This window comes from Pyxicephalus adspersus, chromosome 2 (assembly GCF_032062135.1).
Source record: "Pyxicephalus adspersus chromosome 2, UCB_Pads_2.0, whole genome shotgun sequence".
Lineage (NCBI taxonomy): Eukaryota > Metazoa > Chordata > Amphibia > Anura > Pyxicephalidae > Pyxicephalus > Pyxicephalus adspersus.
This window is the reverse complement of record NC_092859.1, coordinates 31,449,112-31,459,936: the sequence shown is the minus strand read 5'-3', so window position 1 is coordinate 31,459,936 and position 10,825 is coordinate 31,449,112. Positions and strand designations below refer to the sequence as shown.

The 10,825-nt window shown below is 39.0% G+C and overlaps 1 long non-coding RNA gene across 1 annotated transcript in view; it reads right to left on the bottom strand.

Annotated features, from left to right (window-relative positions):
- Positions 1–2,447: 2,447 nt before the first annotated feature.
- LOC140323320 (uncharacterized) overlaps positions 2,448–10,825 on the bottom strand; it is a 16,299-nt gene continuing 7,921 nt past the window's right edge. The window contains exon 2 of the long non-coding RNA XR_011919349.1: positions 2,448–3,189. This is a non-coding gene — a long non-coding RNA (uncharacterized lncRNA). The remainder of the gene's footprint in view (positions 3,190–10,825) is intronic.

Below are 10,825 nucleotides of genomic sequence, written 5' to 3'. Positions count from 1 at the left end.
AAAATAGATATGCTTAAGCCTTTTGTAAAACCCTTAAGCCCTTTGAAAAACCTGGGTATATGTCCGTTCCTGCTGGGGTGAACACTACACTAGTGACCTGTAAAATGCAGTTTGTATACAGTGGGCAAAAGTCTACCTCCATCAACAAAAGCAATACTGCCTATTAGTGCTGGGCAATGGGTCTTTCCACAGCTTCTTTGCAGCACTTCTTTAATACCCAATGGGCATGCACTCTGAGAAGGAAACCCCCTTCCAATCAGCAGCAGGGAGGCAAGTGTATAGGATTCCTATTTTCCTTGCCAAAGCATAAAACCTCTTTAAATGTTTTCCTCTGGCTGTAAAGAGCCCTTAATGGGGCAGAGATTTAAAAGAAGCAACATGAGCAGAGCGTGTGCAATTGCCTGTAACAGGATCGTCTTTAAGTAACGCTGTAAGGAAATCCTGTACACAGATGCTATACCGATCTGTCCTCCCTGTGGGTATTCAAGGGATGTAAAAAAGTCTACATGGTATTTAGTGACACACAGGATTAAATTAAATATATACCACATACAAAGCATGTAAGGATATATTAGAGACTACATAATATCAGGAGGCCAAAATATGCAACACATATACTTTACAGAACAGAATATCTGTGTTAAAGGAAAACAGGGTGGATAACAACTAAACAGAACTCATTCATAAAATACCTGTTATTCTGCTAGATTTCCCCACCTCTTAGATTGTAAACTCATCGGGGCAAGGTCCTCTCCTCCGGTGTCACTGTTTGTATTTGTCTGTCATTTGCAACCCCTATTTAATGTACAGATAGGTTGGCGCTATATAAATACTGTATATTAATAAAAATAAAATGTCTACCTCATTACTATTGGGGACGGACAGTACAACCCCTTCTCTAGACTAATATAGTATCAGCTCTGAAAAGCTGTCAGTTTTTGGGGGAGATTTGCATTAAAGTCTTTGGCAAAAATTACGCAGCACCAACATTGGCGGTAAAAATTAAAAGGGAAATCCACAGCCCCCTGCGATACTTGCAGCACAAATCCCAGGAGACTTCAAGCTGCTCCTTCTGTGCATGCCTAAGATTGGGCATGTGTCACCCGGCGCTTTACCATATTATAAAAGTGCTCAATCTCATGCATGCGCATAACTTCTGAGCACGTACAGGGGAGGTAATTATTTTCTTTTACATGTCTTTTTCTAACTGTGAACTGCAGGAGTGGTGCTGAGGCTTACAAATCACCTTCAGTTAGGTGTGTTTGTAGGTGAAAAGTTTGCTGTTGGCCTGAACTATATTGACCTGTGATTATTATGACCTATAGTCACTGGTGTCTACTGGTGATACCCAAGCTACATTTATTCTGACTTCCTGTCTGGTAAAATGTTATCAACAGATCAATATCAGGGTAAGAAGCCCATTTATTAGTAAAGAAATCAAACTCTTTCCCATTTTATCCAAAACTAAGAAGAAGAAAATCCCTTGGCCTGATAGACACTTTAAATCTCTTTCTTCTGCTTTGCTAAGCTTTCCTTCTCTTCTGTTCATTATTAGCACCTACATATTTATCTGGTCTTCTTTAGGTCATCAGCCATCTTGACTGACCAGCTGGAATAATGTAAATTCTGAGCATGCACAGGGGAGGTGAATAATTTTCTAATAGGTAGCTATGGGCATGGAAATTGTTCTGTTCTTGTAATCATAGGGTCTCTGGCTATCCTGGCTGACCCCCTCTGTCTTAGCAGACATGTAAATTTGTATTATTGCAGAAGGGCCTTTGCAGTGCTAGGTCCCAGGTTGGAATCTCGGCCAGGACAAATCTGCATGGAGTTTGCAGGTTCTCCCTATGTTTGCGTGGGTTTCCTCCCGGTACTCCGGTTTCCTCCCACAGTCCAAAAACATGCAGTTAGGTTAATTGGCTTCCCTTTAAAATTTTACCTTAAACTGTATTAAAGACATATGGCTATGGGGACAATTGATTGTGAGCCCCTTTGAGGGACAGCTAGTGACATGACTATGGACTTTGTACAGCGCTGCGTAGTATGTTGGCGCTTTATAAAAAAGGTGTAATAATAATAAAGGGACCTAGCCTGTCCCTTTTGCAATAAATAGCCAACTCCTCCTATTTTTTGTTTATCAGATTTAGTTTATTATCTACTTTATTGCATTTAACCAATGTGTGGTGTAATGGTACACCCATTATATGACAGGCATGGGAGCTGCCATTTGCTGGCCTACAAAAGCTAATTAATTAGCAAATTGCCCAGCAGCCCTAATCCAGTGGAAGCCCCCAGTATTTGTTGGATTTTTATAAACCACCTATAAAGATGGAGCAGACGGGCGTACAAAGACGCCTAATTTGGAATGATATCTGGGCCTAATATCCATATTAGCTTCCTCATCTCAAGTTACATTGCTTGTATTTAATAATTCCCTCAACTCTCGCTTTTCTTTAATTATAAATAATTTTTATTTATTGAGCAAATATCAAAGCTTTAGAAGAAAAAATAGCCACTAGTTAATGATTTTCTACTTCTTAAAGTACCCTATGCCTGTCAAAAATTCAATATTTACCTCAGAGGGATTTTAAATCTGCCTGTCTGCAAACAATAAAATGGCAGGGGTTGCCATAGTAACACCAGCATGAACTGGTTGAAAGAGGAGGATATTAGGCAAAATATTTCTTTTCACAAATTAGTTAACAGCTCAACACGAATCAAAACAAACTAATCACCGCGAGGTAAAATAAACCCACAGTTTCTACTTTAAAAGGTTTGATATTCCAGCGATACACAAGAATCGGTCAAAGTGTGTCGTAGAGTATTCTGGTTCCACCATAGCAATTGAGGCTCAAGCTTCAAATTCCTTCCCCTGCTCTGACACCCAGTGGCTGCTCTTGGCATAGCAGTCATTTCCATAATAGTGGGCCAAGTGTGCCACTTCTTTAAGGTAGTGATTGGTTGTTACTGATATTTTTGTTACTTGCAATATTAGAAGTATAAAATAAAAATTGATTACACACAGACAGGAGTCACCCTCTTATTGTGAAGACCAAACCATCTATACTCTTAGTCCGTATCAGTCATTTAGTGCAGGACAAGTGCTGGGGTTTCCCATGAGGTAGCCCAGCATGCACGCCAGTCTTGATCAGACGCCTTTCCTCACTCTTTCCTATGATAAGTTACAGTCTATAAAAAAAAAAAATCAAGGGTTAGGGTTATTATTATGTTTTCTTATCAGACGGCTCTGCATTCATGGAACTCACTAAAACTTTTTTTTTGCTTAAAATGTTAAAATGACATAAAATATTGGCTAATAAATTTTCAAACAAATATAACTATATTGACCAAAACACTTTATTTCCCTTTAAAGAGTAAATGTGCATTTAGTTACATTTATGTTTTGTACAGCTAACAGGTAGATGGATATGGTTTACAGTTTATTCCCTATCAGAGCTAATCTTTGGTATATTTAAAGAGGAACTATACTCAAAAATAAAAAACAAAAACAAACTTACCTTCAATCCCACAGGGCAGTCCAACATCGTGGGTGTCTTGCATCGGGTCCCACGTCGTCTCGGCATCCATCCCGGAGCTGGCTCTCCGGGCGCTGCTATCTTTGTCTTCTCTTTCAGGTGCTTCATCCTATCACGTGACATAGGATAAAAAAAAATTTGCCGATCTCACTGCGCATGCGTGAGATTAGCAAATTTTTCTCTTTCAGCAAAAAGGCTCCTTCTGCCTGACGTAGGTATCCCAGGAGGCTTTGCACTCCCATTCATTCTCGGCCGCCTAGGCAGCCGAGAATTGGGGGGCGGTGCTCCACCTTTTATGTAAAGTGAAAATTCTGAGTTTAGGTATGCCTTAAGCTGCTTTGCCTTGTTTTTTGTTTTTGTTTTTTTTTATATTGGATACTCGAAACCTAGCATTTTCCAGCTTTACATTTTTTTTGTCACTAGATATGGAAATCCTTTGTGTGGACAACATTTCATTTTACATTTTTTGCTATTAAGCTGTCATTCTTGCATACAAAGCAATCTAAAAAGATTTGATTTGCGTGTGCTCCACTACAAGAATTTCATGAGCATTTGAGATATATAGTTCATGGCCCATATTTGTGGAAACTTTATTATAGGTTTGTCCCCCTTCATCCTTTGTTGTTATTATTATTATTATTATTATTATTATTAATAATAATAATATTAATATTAATAATAATAATAATATATTAATAATATTAACCACCTGAGCGTTACACTGAGGTCTAGATTTCTGTACCAAAAGTGTTCCACTGTTTTTTTTAGTCCGTACCAAGGTCCGGCTTAACTGTCGGGAGGTTAATAAACAGGACTTATATAGCACCAACATATTACGCTGTACAATTAAATAGGGGTTGCAAATGACAGACAGTGACACAGGTGGAGGAGATGACCCTGCCTTGAAGAGCTTACAATCTTTGTTATAGCCTGCAATCATCTTGGAAAGGCTAGGTATGGCAGGTATGTGCCAGTGACTGCAGAGACAGCTATTTCCGGGCATTAGGGACCAACAAAAAACAGGGGTGCACTGGGAGAAGGGGCAAGTAGATTAATCTATCTATTTATCAGGCTGCTGATATTTATATGGAAGGGGGTACTAAAGACAAAAATATGAGAAAAAATCATAAATAATTGACATTCTTTTAAATTTAGTACATCCTGACAAACCCCTTCTCCACCCTGGGTGACCCCATTTTCTTCCTACATGTCTCTATATGTCCTGTCTTTCTTCCTCTGTCCTGGCTGACCACCTCTGTTCTGGATGGCCTCCTCTGCCTTGACTGCCCCCCCTCTACCCTGGTATACCCCCTGTATTCTGAACATCCTGGCATCCTCTGTCTTGACATTTCTCCTCTTTATTGGTTGACCATCTCTGTCCAGTCTGACCTCTTCTGTCCTGACTGGCCCCTCCACCCTGGCTAACTCCCTCTGACGTGGCTTTCCTTCCCTGTCCCTAAGACCCCCTTTCCATTCTGTCTTGGTTATATCCTTGTTAAACTACTTTACCCTGACTGACCCCCCTCTGTCCTGGCTGACTGTCCTGCCCTAACTGACCCCATCTTTCCTGACTAGCCCCCTTAGCTGTGGCTTACACCCACTCTGACTGATCTGCTCTGTCCTTGCCTTTTCTTTCCTGGCCAGCTCCCTCTACACTTTGCTTATCCCCTAAACATCATGGTTGAGCTCCTTTTCATCCTAGTTCACCCCTTCTCCATCTTGGCATATTCCCATCTCCATCCTATTGACCTACCATTTATCTGCCCATCAGTTATCTACCTGGCACTTACCTGCCCACAACATTTTGTTTGTGTGTTTTAGAGAGTAAAAAAAAGAGTATTACTTGGGGGACAGTGGACTATATTGGGGTGTCACATTTAGAGCACCAGGCTTTCTGTGCTAATAGGCACTCGATATATCAATTTTCCCCAGCTTCTGGTAAGAATTTCCTCAATATGCATGTGATAAGTATGCATGTGGTAATTTGTGTTAATTCAACCAAAAGCACATTTGTTGAGGTCAGGGACTGGTGTTGAATGATAGAACCTGACTTCCAGTAGTTCCAATTCATTCCCAAGGTGTTGAGTAAGGTTGATGTCAAGGCTCTGTGCAGGTCACTGGAGTTTCTCCACATTTCCACATAATTCTGGACACAGTGATATTGGAACTGAATTGTGGCCAAGACTTGCCTCAAACTTGAAACCCCACAATTGTCTAAAATGATTTTACATGCTATGGTACTAACAATACCCTTTATTGGAGGCACCTGAACTTGAATTATTTTGGGGTCATGTCACCGGACTGTAGCCACTACAACTGAAAATGAGCAGTAGTAGGGAGAGTAGTCACAGCAAGCGATGTCTGCATCAGCAGAATGGCCAGGCAGCTAGCATCATTAGCTCAATTGTAGGAGCCCCCAATCCAACTTTCCTTGGCCATACTTAATCAAGATGCAATTTAGAGAGGTACTAAATGGTGCATAAGGCATTATCAAAAAACATACAATACTCATAATTGTGAGATCAATTTAGCATGGCATAAAGCAGAAAACCACATGGATTCTCAAAAAATCTTTCACCTCAGTCTGGAGGTATTACTGATATTTTTGTCACTTGCACATGCCCATTACATCCTACTGTGCATTCACAGCATCCATTGTACACTGTGATCTGAGAAGTGGCTTGCTGGTACATATATATCCCTGGCAGAGTCTCTAGCTTTCACAGGTGTACAGTATTCATCAAACCTATGTGACTAAAGTGTGGGATTACTGTATGATGTTGGTGAAGGACAGAAGCATAGTTTGAAAAAGTAAGTATCGCATATAATGTAAAATGTTAAGGGCTGGGCCGAATAACTCAGTAGGTAACGTACTATCTATATAAAGTGTTTTATAAACATACCTAGAAGTTGGTGAATGGTTTTATTGTTTATATTGAAGGACTAAAGCTTATCATTTTGTTTTTAAGGAAAACCCCAGATAACTTCAATAAAGTACTGTAATTCAGAAATATTTGCTTAACTTTTTTTTTTTTTTTTTTTTTAAGCGGAACTTCCATAGATGGTCTGCTGCACATAGCCAACCCCCTTTCAAATATGAGTGCTCAGCTGTCTCCATAGGTGAAGTAAGTTTTTTTTCAAGTATGACTTTTAAAGTCAAATATTTTTAGGGGTGAAGAGTTGTAAGCGAGTCTTTATTTTCATTTTTACTTTGCTTTAAAGTGCAACTAAATCGGAAAAAAACTGCAAGTAAGCAGGTTCTTTATTGCTGAAGGGACAGGCTATGAATCGTCCTCAATGCCCGCCTTTTCACAATTATTTAACTAAACTCAACTCTCTCTGCTCTTTCATCAGCACCAGCATCTTCACAGGTTCAGGCTTTTTACCCATCTTGAATGACTTAACATAGACAAAGTCTGCACCTTCTGCAATAAAGAACTTGCCTGCCCACTTTTTGTTTATTTTCAGGTTTAGTTCTGCTTCATCTAATTAATGTTTTTATTTTTGTTGCAACTCAGTTCTGCTGATCTCCTGCAGCTACGCTGTGTCTACCTGTGCTGGAGTTGTATTCCATTTCCTAATGGAGGCAAGGTGTACCATTGCTGTGCAAAAAATGCCATTAGGACCATATGTGACAGAGTAATTCAGCTAAATCTAAATCTTTCAGCAAAAGATCACCAAGTATTATTTTAAAGGAAGATGCAGTTTTACAAACATTAAAAACAATTTTTGGATATGCATAAACATGTTAATGCTGCTATTTGGTGTTAGCGATTGGGTTTCACATACTTAAAGCTCATTTCAAAGTGCCTTACATGCTATAGGTTGATGAAAAAGCTTTTTTGTTTTCTATGCAGTTATTATAGTCACCTAAAGGATTCACCTTAATGTGTACAGCATTACACTACCATAACATCTTGCACGAAGCTTGTATTTTAACTTATGTGGTACAGTTTGTCTTCGCCAGGAACTAAGTTCTTCCCTAAACAATTCACCGGCTCAATCTGAAACCTTGCTCTTGGAGCCCCATGCTGAGATCTACATAGTACAACAGAGACGGCACAATTAGACCCCACTGTGAAAAAATTGTAGTGTTGTTGTCTGCAGCTCAGTAGGGGAAATCATTTACTGCAGGGATACAGGTATAGGACAGATGAGGGAGAATCTTTGCTGGCAATCAATGTAAAATGGTGACAATTTATGATCTGTTCTTTAATGTACAAAATAAGACCAAAAAATATTAAAAAGCTGCAAGGAAAATAAGAAAAAGAAGTACAAAAAAACATGAAGAGGTAATTTTGGTTGAAGTTGTACACATGGACATTAAAATAAAAAGTGTCTAAAAACTGACAGAGCAGTTCAAGAAGTTCCTGGGGTATAGTAAGTTAAAACCTGGCATACTAGATTTTAAACCCCTTGTCAGTTTTTTTCTTTGTTCCATATTGCAGATTTTCCTTCAGTTTCAAACCTGGACAACAACAGGAAATGAAAGGAAATTTCTACAGACTGATATCTCCGCATCAAATAATTCTTCTTTCCAAGTTTTGGTGACAGTTTTAAATTTCCCATCAATTTTCTGTCCAGGTAATAATAGTCACCAGGACAAATAAAGGTATAAAAAATTTTGTCAGGGGTTCTACTACAACCTTTTTACAGTAAAAGTGGGGAGGTAGTGGCCAGCCGATTCAATTTTCATCTGGAAAGTCCCAATTTTGTAGGATCTTCGACTGGCAAATTATCTTAGTATGCTATTTTATTTGAAAGAAAATATACCTTTTATGTTGTTCTTCATATTGCATTGATCTATGGCCAGCAGCTTGTCATTCCAAAAATTTCCAGAAAACCACAAATGCTAGCGAGGCAGGGCAGGTAATGTGCTAATAAACTTTGCTTCACAAAACCTGCAGATAGGCAGGGGTCTTATAACATAAGATATGTTGAAGTTCCATGTCAAGATGAAGTAGTCAAAAACAATGCCAAAATGTCCAGTGAATATGGCCAAACCCTGAGGAATAGCAAAGATGTCAGCATCAGGGACTAAACCAAAAGGGACAACGCAGCAGCGACAGCCCTGGAAAGGGGGACTTTGAATGGTAAGTCTGCAATACTGTAACGATAGTAGCAAACAGCTGCTAGCCATGTATGGAACTAAATCTTAACACTTCACTATAAAACTCTTACAAAGGATTATGCCAGTTGTACTCATTCATTGATAGAATAATTGGTTTATTTATTTAGCAGAAACACATGAACAGAATTGTAAGGAGTTTTGCAGAGCAGATTTGTAAACATTCACTTATCTCTGCTGCCCTCCTGATTTTTTTTTTAGTATGGTTCAGACCTACTGTAATGGTTGAAATAAAACAACATGATGAAGAAGTGAAGTATTCATCGACGTGGAACAGATAAATCTTTCTGCTCATCTGCTCAGCAAGCTGTTACCGAACATCTTTTTCCTGGTTAAAATTCAGTACAGGATTCTTTTTTTTTTTCAGCTATAATGTAAATTTTCAAGCGTTGTTACACCTGGAAATATCTCTACGATATATGCCCATAATGCGAGTAAGTAGAATTTAAAGAGTACTTGCCTAAGGTTAAAGGTGCAATACCACCACTTGCTCCCCATAGAATTCTATTACTATAGAAGTGTTTAGTGCTGTAATACCAGGCGTGACCAAATCAGGGCTGGATGTAAACCGATAGACAATATCTTTACAATGTGAACTGGCACTGGTGCATCTAATAAGGTCAGAATGCAACTCCCAGAAATGGAAGGCAAGGAAAAGAGCGTTGCCACACCATGTAAATGTAAATAGGAACTCCATGTTCTCCATACAGACTGTGTTTTCACAGAATAAAATATTTAGCGTGATAATGGGGAAGAGAGGAACCAGGTATGGTAAAATCAGTTGAAACTTTAGCCTACAGATAAAAAAATCCTTTAGTTTTTCTCATTGTAGTACCACAATGTGCACAATCAACTGGTAATTTTTAAGTTAGTCCCTCATGTTTCCATGCACAATTACATAGTCAAAGCTAACCTATATATTGCAAATAATCTTTATTGTATGAATCTTTGGTGTATATGTAACCTGATTGTTGATAAAGATCAGCTAGATGCTAGATACTTTGGCAGATTGTGTTTGTGGCCCCTGCATGGGTCCTTGTGTCCCAGTTTCCTTTACAAGCACAGTAGTCTTGTTTTACAAGAAGTCCAGGGTCAGATTTAGCACCCCAGGAAACAGGGATGATTATCCACTGCTGGGATGAGAGTGAGCGCATGTATTAAAGTCTTAGATGTTAATTACAGCAAGAAACTTCCAGGAGACACACGGAAGCTCAGATCTAATTTGTTTCATTTGTCACACACCCTGAAGTCGAGGTTGGAATAATTGTCATGTACTCTGACAGCAGGAGCTAGGCACCCTGTAGTTAGGAACTGCTGTTCCAGGCCATATGGAAGTCAGTTTGCCAGTTATCTAGAGGATTTACAAATGACTTTGTTGCGTGTGGTGCTGGCTCACAGCTTTGTGGATTTTATAAACAAGGGGGTTTGTTGCTTTCTACAGCCATCCAGCCAAGTCAAAGGCACAGTCATCACAACTTGGGAAATAAAGGGACTGAAACTCAAACTGTTTTGCTTTTCCCTAACTGGCATTGCCAGCTGAAAAGAAAACTTACTTCCAAGTTTTCGCAATAAAGAAGTAATATCATCCAATTATGAATTTTATAAAATCCAGAGAAACCAGTTTTAAAAATGGAAACAATTTGAAAAAGTAAATATTTACTTTTCTATAGGCAATATCTATAAATGTTAATTTTTTTATTTTTCTTTTTTAAAAGTAGTAAAATCCTCCTGAAAAATAGCAATGCACATTTTTATCCAATATACCTTCATTCCTTAAATTTATTCTGCCACTATTCTTGCAGTCCCTTGGTCTGATCAAGATCTCCCATCTCTATTACTGTAGCAGACTGACTTCCTCTCTATTTCAATCCTATGGCTCACAAATCACACCTCATCTCACCAGATTAGACCCAAACTTAATCTTTGCTTTAGCCAAGCTGCTACCAGCCCAACGGCAGTAGACTCACTGGCACAAATTCAATCTTAAAAGTAACAAACCGGCATATTCCACACTGCCAGACTCTTACATTTGTAAATGGGAAGCTGGCATAAAGTGTTCTCTTTCCCCAAAGGTTTGGGATTAGATTGGGAAACCAACAGCAAAGAGTATCTACAAAAGACTCACCCATTACCTGAGCACCAACTCTCTCCTTGACCCTCT